This window comes from Dermacentor albipictus, chromosome 1, assembly GCF_038994185.2.
Source record: "Dermacentor albipictus isolate Rhodes 1998 colony chromosome 1, USDA_Dalb.pri_finalv2, whole genome shotgun sequence".
Lineage (NCBI taxonomy): Eukaryota > Metazoa > Arthropoda > Arachnida > Ixodida > Ixodidae > Dermacentor > Dermacentor albipictus.
Window position 1 is genome coordinate 38,382,419 of NC_091821.1, and position 20,332 is coordinate 38,402,750.

The window sequence follows — 20,332 nt, forward strand, 5'->3', positions numbered from 1 at the left end:
AGCCACAACAGAAGCCGCCTCCAGTACAGCAAGGTGCGGCATCCGAAGAGTCGCGGAAAACAGACGAGCAAGTGATAGCTCTTTTTAGGCCTTTAATGAATGCCATTCGCGTGTTCCTAAAAACATGCACACACCATCTGCTAGAAGTGCGCTTCAAGTACTGGACGCTATGAGTCTGGTGCTGGCAACCCTTGTGTAGATCATTGCTCCCCAGCCACTGTCTATTAGGGATGAGGTCCGAAAAACCGCTATTTTTCCGTGCAATGCCCGCGCACTCAGAGCGTGCATTTAGGGTTTCCGTCGCTTCGCATATGCCACTGTGTTTCCCGTTATCGTCATTTGCGAGCCGTACTTAAACGATTCATATCCATGAACCCTGATCGTGTTCGATAAGTACGGCTCGCAAATGACGATAATGGGAAACACATTGCTTTATGGATATGAATCATTTATGTCGTCAACTGTTGGTGAAAATAGTAAGGTTTTGGTATTTATTCGCCGTGACCTCACTTACTTTCATCAGCCTGTGCCAGCTAATGACGATAATCAGTATATATGCCTAACAGTAGTGGCGTAGCCAGAAATTTCGTTCCGGGGTGGTCTCACGCAGCAGCTAGGCCTCCTCCTCATAGAATTTGTTGAGGGATCAAATAGATTAATAATAACTGCATTGCCATTGCAAAAGATGCCACAAACGAATTCTGGTACGTTACGCATTGTCAAGACAAGTAAAATATGTATTTATTCATAAAAGAATATACTCGTATGTCTGAAAAATTGTGGTCAAAATAGCTTATATCAGTGCTTCCATGTTTTCTGTCTATTTAATACATAAAGAAACTATCACAAGAACTTCAGAATTATATCAGTTTGAAACCAGCAAAGCAGTGCATGCCGCTGATATGAAAAATGTAAAGGCCATAAAAAGAACAAGTAGAGGACAAATTTTTTAATGAAATTTTGTTAGCCTCCCTGCCTTTCTCTCATTTGCATCTTTCTCTCTGTGTCATTCGAGTACCCTGTTTACATTTTTCTACACGTGCAACGACCAGGGGAAATCTCAATGACGCTGTCCTTTGTTAGAATGTATTGCGCAGAAGCTGCTGTCATCGGTCCTGTATTGTGAGTAATTGCACCGAAATTAAAGTCGCAACAGAGAGCACATATAAAAAGCAGGAGTTCTGCAAAATGTGTGAAGGCGAGTCAAATGAAAGTGAGCCAATGCGAATATAGGACTAACGGCGTGCTTCATTTAAAAGTAGTCTCCATGAGCATTTATACATTTGTCCCGCTGACTAACGAGTCGCGTGATTCCAGTCTCACAAAACTCTTTGGGTTGTTGCTACAAAATGTCTGTAACTGACTATTTCACGTTTTCGTCCAACACGAATCTGGTTCCCTTGAGCTGTTTTTTTTCAAATGCTCCAAAATGTGGGAGTCACTAGGTGACAGCTTTGGGCTGTATGGCGGGTGTTGCAGCGTTTGCAGCGGATGTTGCAGCGAATGTTGCAACTTTGCCAGTTTTGTGTTAACCACATCAGCGTCGTGGGGACGGGCATTGTCGTGTAGCAAGATGACCCCATTCCTGAATTTTCCACGTCGTTTGGTCTTGATTGGGACACGTAGCCGATCCGACATTTTACAATATCAAAAACGATTGATAGTATCTCCAGGTTTAAGAAATGGCTGCTGACAACAACAACAACAACAACAACAACAACAACAACAAGTCAACAACACCTTTCCGGCAGAAATAACGGCCTTTGCTTTCCTTGGGGGTGCTAAATTCAGATGTTTCCACTGTAAGCTTTGTCGTCGTGTTTCAGACTCATAGTAGTGGCATAATCATTTGTCCCCGGTCCCAAATGCAGACAAAAGTCCTCACCCTCATTGTGATACCGGATTAGATGGGTCAAGGCAGCGCCGAACCTCTCCCTCTTATGGTGGCGGTTCAAAATCTTGGGCGCCCATTGCTCACACAAGATACGACAGCCGAGGTGTTCATGAATTATGGTGTGACCCGAACCGTAACGGATGTTCACACGCCCTGCCAATTCATCGATGCTTATCCTCCGTTCTTGTCTAATCAGCCTTTGCAATTGTGTTGGGGTGATTGCACGGTGACTTTGGCACGGTCTTGGATCTACTCTGCAACGTTCACGTCCTTTGAACCGTTTTCGTCAACAGTGGCCAATAAGATGCAATGTTCAACGTACACGGCAGTCATAAGGTGACCAATTTCTTTTTGGGAAACATCTTCAGCTGCCGAAAACCTCACGAGACCACGCTGTCAAATTTTGGAGTGTCCACTATGCCACGAAACCAAGTTCAACCCAGTCTACGAGAGCATTAAAGGGCGACGCACCAGGCCGCATAGCAAATTTTGATTATGCACTGGAATTTGTTACGTGTCCACTAGGAAGTGTTTTGCCACAAAAATTTTTCAAGTCGGCTCATTGATAGCCGAGATAAAAATATTTCAGTGCGGTAAACCCATGATTTCAGGAGGTGAGCTCCGCTGCATAGTGAGACTCTCTCTCCATTCGCCCCGTCTAGCCTCCGCAAGCGAAATTTCTTCACTGCGTTCTCCCATACCAGAACTCGAGGTTCGCGAGACGCATACGTCACAGGCCCCACCTTCATTTTTTTTTCTCCTCACTTTTCTTTTTTGCGGCGCCACGCACTTTCGCTGGCAGCGTTGCGCGCGAGCTCTTATAGTTTCGCGCAGCGTGCGATTTTGCGCGCTGTGCGCAAGGACACACGACTAGTGGTATAATTCTGTGCTACACGAACACTGAGGCAGAACAAGAGGATCGCAGAACATGATCACGCGCTTAAATACGGTAGAAAATGGTATAGTTTCGGCACATGTGCACGTGACCGCATGACCGTGGGAACAAGCAGACGAAGTGGAAGTATATCTCTCTTGCTTCGGTGTGAAGTAAAACAAAAAGAACACACAGGCATCCTATTTCTGTGTTTTACGATTTCTCTAAACTTCAATTCCTCAATTCAAGCAACAGATCGCACAGATAACAGATGTCTAGAATAATTCTCGAAGTCACGTGTCACCACGAACGACGTCGCACTGCGGACACCAGTACGTAGGCACAAGGGCAGGATTACGTCACCGTCCGGCTTGGAGCGCGGTGTCCGCGAGTGAAGAGGGAAACGGCTTTCGGATTGAAATTTGAGATCCTTCCGCGGCGCGTAGCGATCAAACACGATCGTTATCGCGCAATGTGTGCTCTGCGCTTGTCAGCTCAATATGGCCAGATCTAGTGAGGGGTCCTTTAAAGAACCTTTATCCTTACACCTGCGTGTCCCTTTTGTAAATGACAAATGACTCTGTGCCACACGCATGCCTCGCACATAATGAACCGAACCATTATTGCGCGGGGTGGGTTGGCTCACTTTCATTTGACTCGCCTTCGTGCATTAGAAATGGGAATACACAATAGAATATACAAATGCGAAGACACAGCTTGATAAAGAGCAAAAAGTCTCACTGGAAACAAACTTCACTGCACGTATACACAAAACCTCGCAACAAGATATATAAATATACGTATAAGTATCCAATAAATCTACGTATCTAAGACAAAGTGACTGTATATAATGTGTCAAAGAAGGCGAATAAACATCTTGCGCAGCAACAGATGCGCAGATCACAGCCCCCCTCACTCCACTCCCCCGTAATGTATCGCGCGCGACAGGAGGCGGCGCGCTTCCTCCCCGCTTTTCTCCCTTGCGCACACAAGACTGAGCCACCATCGTCGGCTCCTCCATGTTACCCCCGCCCACCTTACGCTTTCAACGCACATACAGCAGGCGGCGCGCGGTCACGATGTTATCGCCCTTGGACTTTATACGGAACATGAGGGCGACGTCGACGGCAGGAATGCGCCTAGAGTGCCAATATAATTGCTATCACAATAATATAATAAGAGCATCCGGCAAGTGAAGCATCTCGTGGCGCATTACTTTCCACAAAAGAAGAAGTAATAAAATTTAACTTTCACCATGCGACAAATTGCTGCGCCGCAACAATGCCTTTTCTTTCTTTTGTGGGGCGGGGACACGGAAATGAAAAAAAAAACGCAAGGAAAGCGTGTTGGCCAGAATCGAATGCCTACTTTGGGCACCTAATGTGGCTACCGAAGGAATATCGAAAAAAAAAACGTGAGACGCTTGGTCCACAGAAAACCATTGGCTCGGTATTCTACACCGGTGAGACAAAATTTAGCTTAGAGGTTGCGCTCAAGCTAACGCGTTGCAACCCGTCGAGTGCCCGCTGTGATGGTGGTAAGCGACCATGCATTGTTTCTTTTTCTCGGCTGCTAGCCAGAAAGTGTCCAAAACTCTGCCAGGTGAAAATCCACTCGGCCAGAGAAAAACAAACGCGCATCGAAGTGCGCCGCGCGGTGGTCGGTCCAACACGAGAACAACGCATGAGCTCTGGGTGGCTCTGGCAGCCCGAGTGGCGAGAACAAAAAAATTGAAGAGGCTCAATGTGTCCTCGTGAATAAAAGTCAAAGTAGACAAAATAAATAAGAACGTAGCTACTTTTGCTGGCTTTAGTGTCTTGACATGGATGCATTGGAGTAGGTGAAAAAAAATTTTGATATTTTTTTGTGTGAGACGGCGGCACAAATGAACCACCATAATGCTTCGTCTCATCGGACCTCGCTTCGTGCTTTCGTCAAATTGTCTGATAGTGTGTTGATGTGGCTTGTCTCGATGTATGATCCTATGTACGACTTAAGGAAAGTAAATGCACCTTTTGCGTCCAATGTTTATAACAACTTTAAACCCACAAAGTTCTGGAGTTGAAAATCTAAAACACGACTTTGGAAATCTCAATGCACCTTTCGCATCAAAAGTTTATCAGAACTTTATACCCATAAAGTTGTCGGACGACGCTTTCTCCACGATATCGAGTTGTGTTCAGAATTTAAATGCGTGTGCTCCGTAGATTCTGCGGCCTTCGCGAGATGCCGCGACAAGCCCGCTCGCCATCAAAACGCCCTTCAAACTTCGTGCTTCGATGCCGGGACTCCTTGCGTTATGATATGTGACTCCCGGTGCGTGGGTGTTGCCGCGAAACCGAGCCCGATTTCGCAATGTTCGTGCTGAAATCTCTTTTGGAGTGTGAAACGGACATTCTAGACAAAATCCAGCATGATTTCCGGCGCCGGAGGTTGTTTTGGTCGGCGGCGTACGACAGCACGAAAAAATTTCGGGGGGGGGGGGGGGGGGAGGGCTCAAGCCCCATAAGCGGCCCCCACCTGGCTACGCCCCTGCCTAGCAGTAAAAAAAAAAACATAATTTTACATTTACTGTTGTGGGCACCTACCTATCTCTGTCAAGTCAATTTGGTCACAAAAGACTACGAGACATCCTATCCTCAACTCCTGATCCGTGAGTCATTATTGGAGACTTCCACGCCCATCATACACTCTAAGCAAGTTCGAAGATCAACGCGAGAGGTAGGGCTCTGGTATCTTTCGCCTCCAGTAATAAACTTTGGCGTTGAATGGTGGAAGTTTTACGTTTCTACGTGGCTCCACATACAGCAGCTGTCTTGACTTGGCTTTTGTCTCACGAAGCCTTGTCAGACGTGCTAGGTGGTTCGTGGACATAGAGACGCACGGAAGCGACCATATCCCCACGTACGTCATGTTCAGAGGATTGTCTTCTTCCAAAATACGGGATACGATCCAAAGAGTGGACTGGACTAAATTTCAGTCTGTCATGGAAGAACACTAGGAAGTCAGAACATCTTTCGACTTGAAAGAGGCAATCAAGAGTGCGGTCCAAGACACTACGCGTACTCTCACATGCTCTTCGAAACTGATGGAATTTGATGTGGAACTAGAACGACTTTGAGCGACCCGACGACGTGCTGAACGAAGGTACTGACGCACAAAGGCAATGGGCTGTTTGCTGGCAACCGTCCGTTACCAGCGAACCCTTTCTCTTTTTCTTCTTTTGCCTGCGTCTGGTGGTCCGCCAGACACACGCAAAAGAAGATCCAGCGCCGGTTAGACAAGCTCGAATCGCAACGTTGGCCTGCCTTCTGTGAGTCACTAGATCCACGCAATCCTTTATCGCAACTATGGAGTACGGTGCGAGGTATCCGTACACCCCCGTACAACGGTTCCCATTCTAGACGCTAGCCCTCTCTCAAAAGCGACTGGAGATTGACGTGGCAGAGGACTTCTGCGCCGGATTATCCGGCCGACTCGCAGCTTTCAACATTCCACCGCCTTCGAGCAGTTGTCCGCCACAACGTGATCACCGCATGGATCTAACATTCTCAATCCACGAACCTAAGGCAGCATTAGCTTATGTTGCCGTACATAAGCGCCAGGACCTGATGAAATTTCCTACCTAGCTCTGTGGGACCTGGGTGAGCGAGCGAGAGTTCTTCTCCTTAAACTGTACAATGAATCTTGAAGAGATCGCACGCTACCCATAAGCTGGAAGACGAGACGCTTTGTTTCACTGCTGAAGCCTGGCAAGACACTGTTGGAACTCTCATCATATCGCGCTATCGCTTTGACAAGTTGTGTGGGCAAAGTAATGGAGAGGATGGTCCTAGGATACCTGGAGTGGTACTTGGAGTATCACGACACCTACCCGGATGCCATGGCGGCCTTTTGACGTGGTCGATCATCGATCGATAACGTTGTCGACCTGGTCACCTACGTTCAGCATGAGAAATGCCGTAAGCGTCTCTGCGCTGCTTTGTTCCTCGACGTCAAAGGGGCGTATGACAACGTTACGCATGACGCCATTCGGTTTGCTCTCGAAGAGGTAGGAGTGGGTGGTGGGATGTTTCAATGGATACGCAGCTCTCCATGGATCTCTCCATACGATCCTTTTTTTAAGCACCGAAGAAGTCCATACTTCTCTACATTATAGCTACCACAGCGATCGAAGGGCGGTGTACTTAGCCCTGTGTTATTTATTCTAACCCGAATTGCTCTCCTTGAGCATGTGCCAAGCACAGTCAGGCTATCAATGTCCGCGGATGACATCTGCATATGGACGTCTGCTGTAACACGCCTACAGCTGCGAGCAAGAATTCAGAGAGCTGCCACCCAAACTGATACCTCCGTAATCGAGTCCTGGAAATTTCCTCCGAGAAGTGCGTACTAGTGCCATTTACGCACAAACCCATGACAAACTACAGCGTAATGATAGATGGCCAAAGAATGCCATATGTTCGATCTTACAAGTTTCTAGGTATCATAATCGACAGGAACTTGTCGTGGAGCCTTCGCGTATCATACGGGAAAAAACGCTTAACAGGCATCTACCAGCTGTTCAAGTTTTTCACTGGCAAGACTTGGGGGATGTCGGCAAGTGCTATGCTACAACTATACAGGGTGCTTTTTCTCGTCTTTCTGCGGTACAGCTTGCCAGTAATAACCAACACAGGCAAAACGAATCTACGCACAATACAATGTATTCAGGCTCAAGCGCTCCGGATCTGTCTAGGCCTGCCTCCGTGTGCATCAACAGTGGTGACTATATCAATCGCTAGAGACCACCTTGTCAAGACCCGCATTGAAATTGAAGCGCTGAGCACCCATAAAAGACACCTTGCCAGGGCTCCTCGCCACCAATTAGCCTCTCTACCAGCGGACAGACCACACACCTTTTTCAGCCAAACGATAACCGCACATTGTGAATCATTGCCAGCTTGTTTCACTACGACTGCGAGACCTTCGATTCCTCCATGGTGCCTCACTCAGCCAAAAATCAACCTGACAATACCTGGCATCAAGGAAAAAGTTGATCTATCATCACCAGCCCTTAAACAGCTCACGTTACTACTTTTCTACGAGAACTACTGTGACTCTACGCATATCTACATTGATGGATCTGTACTGCCAAACAGTTCGCTGCCGCAATCGTGATACCAGCAAAAGTTACAACCATCAAATTTAATACGTCTCATACGACAGCATCGACGGCAGCAGAGCTCGCAGCGCTCTCTCTTCACCGCCGTTCATTACATCGTTGATCAACCGCCGCACGAGTGGACGATCTTCTGCGATTCAAAGGCGGCACTGCAGTCTCTTCGGTCACCTTTACAACGCGGACCGCACGAACAGCTAGTACTTCAGATTTCAAAGACGGTGCACCATATAAATGATGCAGGCCATGAAATAACTTTCCAATGGCTTGCAAGTCACTGCGGGATTACTGACATTGAACGGGCCGATAAAGCTGCCCGTTCAGCCCATACTGAGGACCACCACGTACCAACACCACTTTCTAGAACTGACGTAGCACGGATTTGCAATTTACCGGCCTTTGTGAACGACTCTAACTGGAACGCCCTGCGTGTGTGTCTCTTTCTTTTCCTCTCTATACTCTTTCTAACCCCTATCTCCCAACCCCAGTGTAGGGTAGCAAACCGGAGACTAATATCTGGTTGACCTCCCTGCCTTTCCTCTTCATCTTTCTCTCTATCTTTCTCTTTCTGAAAAATAAGAAGTTGATTTAATTTGAACATCGAAGAGCGATATGTTGAATGAAATACGTTCGATTCGTATTCGAAGCCGTCTCGGAATATTCACGCACCCTCGAATGTCATGCTATTGCTCTTAGTCATCCTCGTAATCATCTCCATCGTTATAATCATCATTATTATGCGCCTACTTGATGTCTTTTGCAGGATGAAGGGATTTCCCGTCGATCTCCAATAACCCTTGTCGCCAGTAAATTTGGCGGACTGCCGGCATTGAAGTGCTAGGCCAACGCCGCAGACTGCAAAGAGGTAACGCAAGCTGCTCGTGGGCCGGACCGGTGGTGACCTCGGAGACGTGAAGACAGGTGGAGGGGGTGGAGGGGATCTGGCGACATCGACGGCACAGACGATCTTTTTTCGAGCCAGTTTCGGTTTCAAGGAGTCTGCCAAGAAGAACTAATTGTTCGCATAGCTGTCATATAAAATCCGCGATTAAAAATTTAAGCGTTGGGATAGATAGTGTTGAGGACGGGCCCCAAAGTACTCCTTTGCTGGAGCCACTTATTGATAATTAGAAATTTAATTGCCGTAATGCTAATTACACACGTAATTGCGAGAATTGCTTTGTATCCAGAGGCTGTCTATCCGTACACTCGAATGGTAAACATGACGTTACCGTAATTTATATTTTACTCATTTTTAAAATTTGTTGCAGCTAAAGAAAACACCATTTATGTCGCCTGCACTCTAGATAGAGGATCACAAAAATCGGAAGGCTGAAAGGCGCGCTGTTTCCTTGTGCTTTTCTGCGGAATGTAATAGCGCACACTAGAAAGCGAGTGTGAGCAGCAGATTCTTCCATGTAATACTTTGTGGAGAAGAAGAACATCCGATTTGCTGCGCCTACTGGTGAGGGTAAGTAACGTGAGTGTCTGTGTTAGCTCTATGGAGACGAAAAACTTTTGACAGAGTCGATGTTTAAATAGAGATGTGGACTTTTCTTGCACACTTTCGAGAAGTTCATAATTCGACCTACAAGTGCCGCCCAATACGACGGAAGCGTACTGAAGAACTGTAAGCCATGTGATCTTATATAAAGTTACAAATGGCCCAGGTTGTTTGAAGTCTCTCTTCGCCCGACATACTGTCCCGAGCGTTCGGAGTGCACGCTGCCTCGTCTGTTGAGCGTGAGGCTAGAAACTCCGAGAGCTATCAAAATACACTCCAAGGTCCTTTGTTCGCTGAGCTCTCGGCATGAGAATGTCTTTAACGCTACAATAAGATTCTCTTAGTCTTCCAGCACGTGAAGCTTAGAATTTTCGTTTTTGATGCGTTTATGGCCAGCTTATTTCTAGCGCACCAAGTAATAATAATAATAATAATAATAATAATAATAATAATAATAATAATAATAATAAAGAACGGAACCTTTCCAATTCAGACTGTTGTCGTTGGCAGGATGTACTTTACAATTGATGCTTGCTCTGGCTTCCTATTTTTCTTTGTTTCGCGGTATACTCCTTACTTTCAGTCAAAATTAGCATTAAGCACTGTGTAATATTTCTTCGTGTCATTAGCACTTGCACTAGTTACCATAAGACTTTGTAATAGCTAACTTCTTTCAATGGTATGTCTTCATTTTCGTAAAATTTCATCATTCCATTTGCACTTAACTGCAAGGTAGGCGCCGGAACAGTCACTGACTATGAGACATCATGCTTAGATGTCAGTCTAAATGTGCACACGTATATTGTAACAAGGAAAACGGTCAACTATGAACTTCCCGTCAATTGTTATTCTATGTGCAAGCCGCTACTGCACGTATGCGGAAGAGTTCTACCAAGACCAGAAGAAACTAAATGGACGTAGTTGTCAAGTAAATCTGGAGCCGCGTGTGCACGTCTTATATATATAAATATATATATATCTGTGACAACGCTAGGGAGGCGGCGAAAATGTCCTTTCTTTTTGGTTCGGCACCGGAACTTCGAAGCGATGGCGTTGTCGTTCTTCTCGGTGTCTCAGTCTTGTTTTCCAGCCGAGTGCTGCGTTCAGAAGCTGCGGTAATGCGCCGTCCATTCGACAAAAGAGTTTTTTTTTTTTTGGTTCTGTATTCCATCAAGACGATTGGTGTTGCGAACTTGCCTTTATTGCTTGCGTCGTGCTTCGAAACGCATTCTCTGATTTCACTGACTTTACTGGCAGACAGTCTGGGTATATACGTCGCCAAGTTTACCGCTGTATGAAGACGCTATTTCCCGGACATAGTCTGTTCTTCCCCGCCCTTTCCTTTAACTCCTCCTCTCGCCTCATATTTTGTGAGTGTCTCATCTGCCCCTTGCGTTTTCAACAGCCAGGCTGAAGTGATTGCCATCCGCTTCGCCGCCGACAATATCATCGTCTGGCCTGCTAACTGCTTGGCCGCTGCTGCTGTTGCCGCCGCTGCTGTTAGCGCAAGCATGTCGCTGTCACAGAGGGATTCGGTGATGAGCGCGTTGCTGCTTCCCTTTCGGTGGAAAAAGGACCCTGACGGCGGCCGGAAGCTGCCGGACAGCCGGAAGTAGCTTCGAGCATGATGCCGTGGGGCTGGACAGCGTTCTCTCTGCATGTCGCCTCTATTTTGCTGTGCAGCAAGCAGATGAAGGCCCTGCAAGGTACGAGGAGGGCAGAAGGGGATGTGAATTTTGGGGCGGGGTAGCCGTGCGCGGGGGGAGGGGGGATTGCTGGCGACAGAGCATTGGGAGGCAAAGGCTCATTTCCCAGTGGCGTGATACTTTTACCCGACTTCTTTTGTTTGTGGGCGATTCTGTTCGGCCCTTTTGTCGTCGCTTCGCTGCCGATCGACGGGGTTTGGCAGGCTTGACCATTGTCTGCTCCGCTAGACACGAGCGAGCAGGAAGCGGCAAATGTTTTGGGGAAGCGGTTCCGAAAAGACCGGCCCTTTCCATAACCCTGCCACAGCTCTCGGCGGGGGTGTTGGAGTTGTATCGTACTTAGTTACCCTTTCTTGCTCTTTCTTTCTCTTGTTGGTGCGGCCCTTGTGTGACTCCCGCGTGCTTCTACGCTTGCTTGGAGACGATGAAAAGATGGGCGACAAAAAAAAAGGGGGTTATTTGCCAGACATCCGTAAAGTCATGGAAAGCATTACGGAGCTGCCCAATCTCGTATACCCTTTTTCTTGCGGTCTTGTCCTTTGATAACGAGGATGATGGACATTCACAATACTAAACCAACGGGTTTTCGTCAATATAATCTTTATGAACTTACAGGCTATATCATTTTTTTATGCCTCTACTGTTTCTTCAAGACAAAGAAAAAGCAGAACAACAGGCCTATTCAGGCAACATTCAGCCATCGTCGTTATCTGTCCCTTACAAGAAGGCTATAAGCGCACCAAGACCGGGTGCCAAGTTTCTGTTTTGCCACTGACTCTATGGCCGTAGTCTACGACGATATTGTGACAGAATTGTTTGTTACGAAACGATGAAGTTTGCGTAGCGCGCAGGGACACACTTCAGCGTCAGAAATGAGATACAAAAGATTGCCAAGTTGTAAAATCACTAAGATATTGATGTTATGCCCTTGTGCAAGTGGAGTACGACTAGTTGTCGTAATACGTCCGCGTGCGAGCTGTTGTCTGGCAAAGTATTAATTGAACAAGCATTTGAGGTGTAAACGAATCGACCGTTACGCCGGGATGGGTCCGATTCGTTATCTGATCTCTCCCTCCCTCTGTTCCTCTAAAAGCGCGCACGCTCGGCCGTGTAACGTGACGTTGAATGATGACTGCTACAACTCGTTTACAACGTTACAAATGCTGTGGCCCTCAATTCCCTCACACCGGCGACCAGATTATTGTTACACAAATTAACTAAACTCGATGTTCACTTAGACTAAGTATTCACATCATCATTATTATGTACATCTCTATAGACTACCTGTAAATGGTGCGTTCAGTGAGCAGAAAATGTCTTTGTGTAGCAAGCAAACGAAGAGAATGATTAAGAGCAGTGGCAGTAGTGTCCAGGCTGCGTAGCACGTAGCCAAGCCGAACGAAAGCAGAGGGAACATTGAGCTATTGTCGATGTGCATTAGCGCCTTCCATCGCGGCAATCTGGGTCGTACATCGCGCGGTGTGCAACGGCCACGCCGAACGATCCGTGTGTGAGTAAGCCGCACATGGCAAGATGATTCTCAAAGAGGAGATTTGTTTTTAGCAGTGCGACGCAGGATGATGAAAATAGGCACAGGACAGAGCGCTGAGGCCCGAACAGCGCTCTGTCGTGTGCCTATTTTCTTGGTCTTGTGTCGCGCCTTTCCAAAAATCTGCTGTTCGACGAAATTTGCCAACCAGCCCAAATCAACACTCTGCTATAAGATAGTTATGCTCGTACGGGGGCAGTCAGGTCTCAGTAAACGATTACGTTTGTTTATTGTTCAGCTGTGGCTGCTGCAACGTAATGTTGTAATGTCGTAATAGTAACAGCGCGATGCTCGGGTCAAGATGGACATTTTTGTTTGTTGCCGGACGTCCAGAAAACGGCATCAATGCATTCTTTTTACCCAATACTTGACGACAATTCACGAACGCGCACTCACGTGCGCACAGGCATCTATCTGATGCTCACGAGCCCACGCTTATATGTTCAGCTTTGAGAAGTGTGCTAGGTACACCTGTGTAGGCAGCAAGCTAAAAAGCCTTTTCGTTTTGCCAATTACCGAGTGAAGCTTATAGACGCGCGAATATCTCAAAGTTGAGGAGCTGTGGTTATGGCGTTGCGGCAAGCGGCGTAAAAGAGCCAAGCCGCGGCTTCGCAACAGCTTTATTCAAGCTAGTTAAATGTGGGCGTTGTCACTTCATGCTGTGTCATTTAAAGCCAAGCTTTTCTTGAGAACCCTCCCGGACTTTCTGCACCTTGGCCTGCTGGTTGCTGCTGTTCTGCCGTATAGCTCACACGCAGGACAGCACTACCATCTTTGCTAGTCTTACAGGCGTCTTACCTGCTGGCTTTGCTTTCTACGGAATTACGCAGGGCCAAAACAAATGATTCTTAAACATCCTCATTGTCACAAATTTACGTGATCAAGAGCACCATTAATTTAATAAAGTAAACGTTTGTATACCTACTTCCTAAGAGTTGGGGTTTGGCGCACGCCCTTGGTCGGTCTTTCGCCAAGTAAAGTGTAGTTTACTAATGCATTATCTCTAGGATCAGCGCGCCGACCCTGCATACACCGCTATAGCAAAGGGGGCCAATCCTGGAGATAGTAGAATGCGCGGTAACGTGGGTCCCGGGGAGGGGGGTGCCTCCGCGCCTTGCCGTCTTCACTGCTTAAGGGCCGATTAACGCTCGAGCCGCCCATCGCCGCAAGCCGCACCGCACGCGTGCGGTCGCGCGAAATATTGCACGTATCAAACACTGGCGCACAAATTACCATTTACACTGTGTGCACAGTGTACACCTTACACATTGTAAACCGAGATCTGTGCACAAGTGTTTGATACGTGCAATCTTTCGCGCGACCGCACGCTTGCGGTCGCGTGAAAAATTGCACGTATCCAGCACTTGTGCACAAATTACCATTTACACTGTGTGCACAGCGTATACCTTACACATTGTAAACCAAAATTTGTGCACATGTGTTTGATACGTGCAACCTTTCGCGCGACCGCACGCGTGCGGTGCGGCTTGCGGCGATGGGCGGCTCGAATCTAAATCGGCCCTAAGAGGTAATGACTATGGTGCGAAACGCTGTGCAGAATACTCGTATATTCATTTGCATGGCATTTCTTTATCCGCTTCACGGCATCTTCTCAGATTCCAACATGTTGGTTGGATCTGCACAATCTGTTTGTTTAACCGTTTGCTTGTTTCTTTGTTTGTTTACTAGGATGACGGTTATTTGGCTCATATCTTGTTACATGTCCGTCGATGTACTGGACATCGTCTGTCGTAACACGTAACACTAGAATTTCGTCGCAATTCACACAGGTTTGCAGCGGTACACACAGTGCGTATTGTAGAACCTATTTGTGAATAGTGCATCCTCATATACATGTTACGAGTCATTACCATTTTATCACTCCCGAGTCACTGCAGGGTGTGTGTAGGGGTTCTACGTTATACGTGACCCTTAGACAATGCACGTGACTTACAACGCATACAGAGAGTAACTGCGAAGCGTCGATGTAAAGCAGTAGGTCCGTTCGCGAGAGGTGTCACTTCCGGTCTCGAAACACGTTTGCTACGGTTTTCCCTGGAGGAAGCTACGATTCCACGCAACACCTCTTGTGCGGGGCTAGGAACCGGCTCAATGTCATCACATATGGGGACCTCACCTGCCGCAGCCCGTGTGCTTTGAGGTACGCTCACGGCTGCAGCTCCTTATTTTTTCTTTCTCTTTTTTTTAGTTTTTGTTTGTTTCTTGCTTTCTTTTTCCTGTTAGTTCGCACTTGCACCATGGTCACTTTTTCCAACGCACTGATCTGGCAGAGGAAAGCTGTTCAACTTTTCTTTGCCCATTGGTGCGTAGACTAGTTGAATTTCTTAGGCTTGCAGGATCGCATGCTAAGGCCCAATAGGCTACCCAAGCACCGCGAGCGGCGCCACTGCTCCTGACGGGTAGCGCCGTCTGTGGCAGAAAAAGTCGAAACTGGGAATATCCACTGCGCATTTCTGCTGCGCCGCGCTGCAGCCGCTCGCTTTTTGTGCACGTGCAGGGCCCTCTCCTCGCTTTGCACGTGCGGCGCGTCACAATGTATCGCCTTCAGTACGGCTTAAAAAGATCGGCCAGCTATTTTAGGAAAGCCAACTTGTTAAAAGGAGAAAAGCTCGTCAGTCACGTAAACTCTATGGAGCAGACAATCAACGGCAACGAGGCACAGCTCAATGCAAAATGTATTTCCCAAGTGAGCGACAACATCGTGTACGACGTGTACCTCGAGGGGAGGGTCATTCTGTCATATGTTAAAAATACTGATTGTCTATACACACTGCGAAATGAAGCCGCACACTCTCGATGTTTTTCGTTGTCGAATATGAAGCGTATGCTTTAGTTGTTTTGATATGGCAGCCTTACAGTTGTCGTCTACTGTCGGGGTCGAACGTTTGCGGCGTGCTAAAAAAAAATAATTGTACGGCCATGGCATCCCACTGAAAAGCCTGGGAAGATACAACAGTTGTGCTTCGCCCGTTGGAGGATCACCCACTGACTTGGTGACGAGGCAGCTGAAATTTAAGCATTGCGAAGCTAGTTGAACTGCTCACCTCGTTGATTTCGCCGGTCGCGTCATGCCTGCACTCGAGTTTTGTGAAAGTATCGGCTTCACAGGCGCATAAAACCTGCAGCGCGAACGCGGTTCAGTGTGAGTGATGCAGAATTAAAGGCGCGATATGGTATCGTGCGCGTGATGCGCTCGCGTAATTAGCGCGCTAGTGAACGCACACTCGAAACAATGTGCTGAATGTTTATATTAGTAAACGTAAGCATATCATGTTGCCTTTATTTTCGCTTTATAGGGCAACGGTGCAAACTTGGAGTTAGCTTTGGAAATGCCCACCACGCCATGTTGCTGAATATTTGTAGAGGCAAGTTTGGAAGGCAGCTGCATTTGAAAAGTAGCGGCAAATGGCTTCACTGTCTCACCCTTATTTTCATTCTTTCATAGCTGCAGTGGTCGTGCCATGAAAATAGGAATTGTTGCTTTCGAGAAGGAGATGCACCTGCAAAGCTGGCATTACGGCTCAGTGCAAGCACGCAGCTGCGCTGTGCATTTACCTCAACAATAAAGAAGTAAATTCATGCATCAGCGACCCACAGAAATGGGGCAAGCCAAGCGGAAAGCCAAAGAGATGCCTGGAACAAGATGTCTCGGACCTTTTCCCAAATGAGTTAGAAAAACATTCATGCTGTAGAATGCACTGCTTCAGTGAAGTAACTGTGCCAGCACTAAAGGTACGATAATTAGGGGCTCGTTACGACACACCAGCCCACGACACAGCAGTACTTCGGACCGCGCTTTCGCTTCGGCGGGGCCGCTTTTGCCATTGTGGAAAGTCAAATTCGCGCAAAAAGCCTTTTGACAACGTTCCCAGCTGGCGGCGCGACGCGCCAGTGCCCCGGCTCGACTGAATAGCGCGGGCGCGCACGTGCAGTGGCCGCCTGCAAACTGGTTGCGCCTGGCGGCGCGGGCGCCGTCTATCCCCAGTTTTGCACTGCTCGCTCGCCGGGGCAGCAGTGCGCGCTGTCGTCGCGCGCCCAAACTTGAGCTTGGGTTCCCTATACCACGGAAAGCAGTTCTAGGGATTAATGCCCATTCCTTTGGGAAGGTGTGCGTGAAATGGTACTTGTCGCATGTTAGCTTCTCTCATTTCAACAAGTTTGAGCTCACGCGCAGTTCTATACGCCAATAGCACGTTATGCTCCGTCATCGCGAAAGTCCGTTGAACTTTCCTTAACACGAAGCTGTTTAAGCAGAATATTCGGATAGGCCAAACTTGAAATGTGAGAGCGTTTTGTTGGCCTCCCATAGATGCAATGCAAAAAAAAAAAAAAATATGTGCTTAACACGCATCGCCCGTTCGGCTAAGCCAACCTTCCGCAGCCGTTACCAACTCGGCTGCGCAGCTTTCCCTGCTAAAAAACAGGCCTCGTATGACCACGACAAGCAAATGGTGGCTCTTTCGGCAAAAGCAATCACGCCAGTCTCAAATATGATGTGAAAACCTTAAGGGCTACTACCACGAGAAGTCCTCGAGGAGCATTTGCAAACTCAAAGTTACAGTGAGGAGGACAGTATGAACGAGACACAAGAACAAGTGGCGCTCACAAGTGATGCAGCAGTTCATTCCCTAAATACCTCAGTGTTTTTTTTTTTTCAAGATGAGGGCATTGAAGTCGTTTTTCGTTTTGAGTAAAGTACGTGAAATGTCAGCCTTTGAGAATAGCACTCCTATATGCAAAGTACCGGCAACCAAAAATTACAGAATGGTCCAAGTGCATAAAAACAAGGCTTTGAGTTTTTTTGCGCGTATCTCTTGATTTTAATATTTGGGTGTACCTAGAATAGGGAACTTTCTTTAATATTAGTCCCTTCTGTTAGGACGAATTCCCCTGATAAGACGAACATAATTTCTCGGTTCCTTCGAGTTCGTCTTAACGGAAGTGTGCTGCATTTGCAATAGTTTCCAACCGCGCGTACAACACGCGTTCCTCCTTGCTGGCACTAAACGCGTACGTTCGACGAAGTGCGATGCAGTCGCAATGTGCCCGACACTTGCTTCGAAGCGCCTGTCCACAAAAGAATGAAAAGGCGCTTCATTTGAAAAACGCGTTCGCAAAAACCCTGCGTCATCTCTGGCCACCTTTCGTTTACCGATTCTGATTTATATTTATGCTAAGCAGGATCAGAGCTCAAAATTTTTGAGAAACAAGAACAAAAGAAGCAGCAGCAAGAAAAATGATGTTTCAAGTGCTTATTTTTGAAGCCCCCTGTTTGAGCCTTCTTGAGAGTTTTGCCGAGCATGCTTTCGTTGTCTAATTCCCATGTGGTCGCTACTGAAAAAAATGTATAGAAGATGCATGCACTTGGCGTAGATGAACAGTACAGTTCAGCCATCAATGAGTTGCGCGATCCTTGCGTGCGTGTGAAAGGTTTGAAAAATTATTTTCTCTCCATTACTGTTATTATTTCTTTTAGGAGCAGAGGACGTGGCGGGAAGATCAACGTTTCGAATCCATTTTCTACTCTCTTGTGTATTTATGCAAAAAAGAGCCGCACAATCACGGTCGAAATCTTTTAAGCCACGAAAGGAAACTCTTCGGGACCAACGAGTTGGAAATCGGCAACACAGTGCTCTTTATGGAATTTGTTTCAAAGATTTACATTGGCATGGCGCGCGGCAGGGAGCAGTTCCCGCCCATGAACTTCGGGCAGCAATTTCATTCTTTTTTTTTTCTGGTTTCATTTTAATAGTAGAAAAAGAAGGCAACAACGAATTTGAAAAAAAAGAAAGAAAAAGAAAGCATAGCGTGACAGGAAAATCTTAGAAGAGTGCTGCCAGGAGTTATCCTTACAATCCTTTTTTTTTAAATGTAGCGTATTCAGTTATTTGTTTTTATCTTGTAATTATTTAGCTCGGAAGCTCGGTGTGATCTGTCTCGGCATTCTTCCGTTCACAAATTCAAGCAGACAGCGTGGGTGAGGCAGCTGATGGCCTTAAGGAAAAGTGAACGGGAAGGGTTGAGATTGATTTTCTCGGCAGCTATCGAACGAACATTGCGATTGTTTTTTAAGATTCAGCAGCCAAAACGTTGACGCATCGCAAATCTCGGACGCAGTATGATTGAGTGAATGCAAATAGTGGTTCCGAGCATTATACTGCAATTGTTTACTTTATTTTTCTTTTCTTTTCTTCGCTCAGCCGAACATTGAACAAGAAGAGACCGAGCTGACGTCCGCGGTGATTCAATCCGGCACTGCGACTTCTTATGCACGCTATGGTATGAATGTAAAAACTAACTTGCGTATGGTTCTCCCACGTGAGCGTGAAGCTCGAACCGCACACTCATATGCTTCACACGCTTCAGCTTCCCACTAAGAGTGCGGAGCACTTTGATGGGCTAGTAGGCGAAGTAAGACGGCGCACACCCTTATGAAAAATGACATAATGAAATGGTGTGAAGTTGAATTGATAACGCGGGGCGGTGCTCACCTCCAGAGATCAATTGTTGTGGTGTTCTGCTGATCAGCACGAGCTGGTGGGTTCGATTCTCGCAGCTGTGCTGCTGCGTTCCTATTAAAGAGGCAGGATGCAAAACTTGCTTATGTACTTAGGTTGACGTGCACTGTAAAGAACCTCACGTGACCGAAATTCATCCGGGGCCATTTTGCTGCGGCGTCCGTCCAAGTTTAACACCACCAAGAAAATGAAAGCTGTTCAGAGTCAAAGGCAGCGGCAATAGGTTGCTGCTCATCCTACGCCCCGCGCGTATTCTACTCTTTGGTATTTGTTTTCCCCAAGAACACCACCAGAAATGTATTCTAAAACGGTATGATCGGTGCGAAGATTGCTTCCTGTGAAAAATGAGCGGCAATGCCTTTATTGCGCACGATGAACTTGCACGGAGCGTGAACGAATTTCGCTTTTATCTCACCCTGCGCATAAGCTACGAACGTTGGCATGGTTCCATACATGTTGAGGGCATACAAGAGCGTAAGAGCGTGCCTTTAGAAATTCGTCATAAATTGCGGCTGTATTCTAGTACAGTCACTTTCGGGGATGCCTTCACTCTCGCGAGATTTCGCGTGACTAGCTCCGGACGCGTTGGCGTCCATGGGCGACAGCGTTCCTAGCCCTGTGCAAAGACGGCGTGCTTGGCACTGTGTGCCCTGGGCCAGGAAGGCTTTCGCCCGTAGCCGCCGACACGTCCAGCACTAGTCACGCGAAATCTCGCGAGAGAGAAGGTATCCGCGAAAGCGACCGTCCGAGAATACTGCCCCTGTTGCCGTGGTATCAAAACAGAGCATTTGTGGATGCTGGGGGAACCATGCGGTTTTGCAGGGACGCTGGTATTGCGCGGCTATCATTTCTCTGTACAGTTCTGAACAATGTTATTTTGTGAACTAATGCTTTTTTTTTCTTTCATTTTATACACTTCAGAAAAGAAAACTACGATGATTTCCCGGGTGATGCACTCGTGGAAAGCTTCAGTCGAAAATTATTTTTTTCACGGTTTTCTAGCGAATGATGTTAATCCTGTTCATTTATATTATGTTACTGAGAAGCGGGCACGTATTTATTTTCCTGTTGAGTACTTTTGAATTGAATACAGTATGCTCATAAT

General features: G+C 47.1%; 1 protein-coding gene across 1 annotated transcript in view; it reads right to left on the reverse strand.

Annotated features, from left to right (window-relative positions):
• Positions 1 to 19,274, reverse strand: part of LOC135901078 (uncharacterized) — an 80,087-nt gene extending 60,813 nt beyond the window's left edge. Inside the window, exon 1 of the mRNA XM_065430754.2 lies at positions 19,201 to 19,274. The gene's annotated coding sequence lies outside the window, so the exon portion shown is untranslated. The remainder of the gene's footprint in view (positions 1 to 19,200) is intronic.
• Positions 19,275 to 20,332: the final 1,058 nt, after the last annotated feature.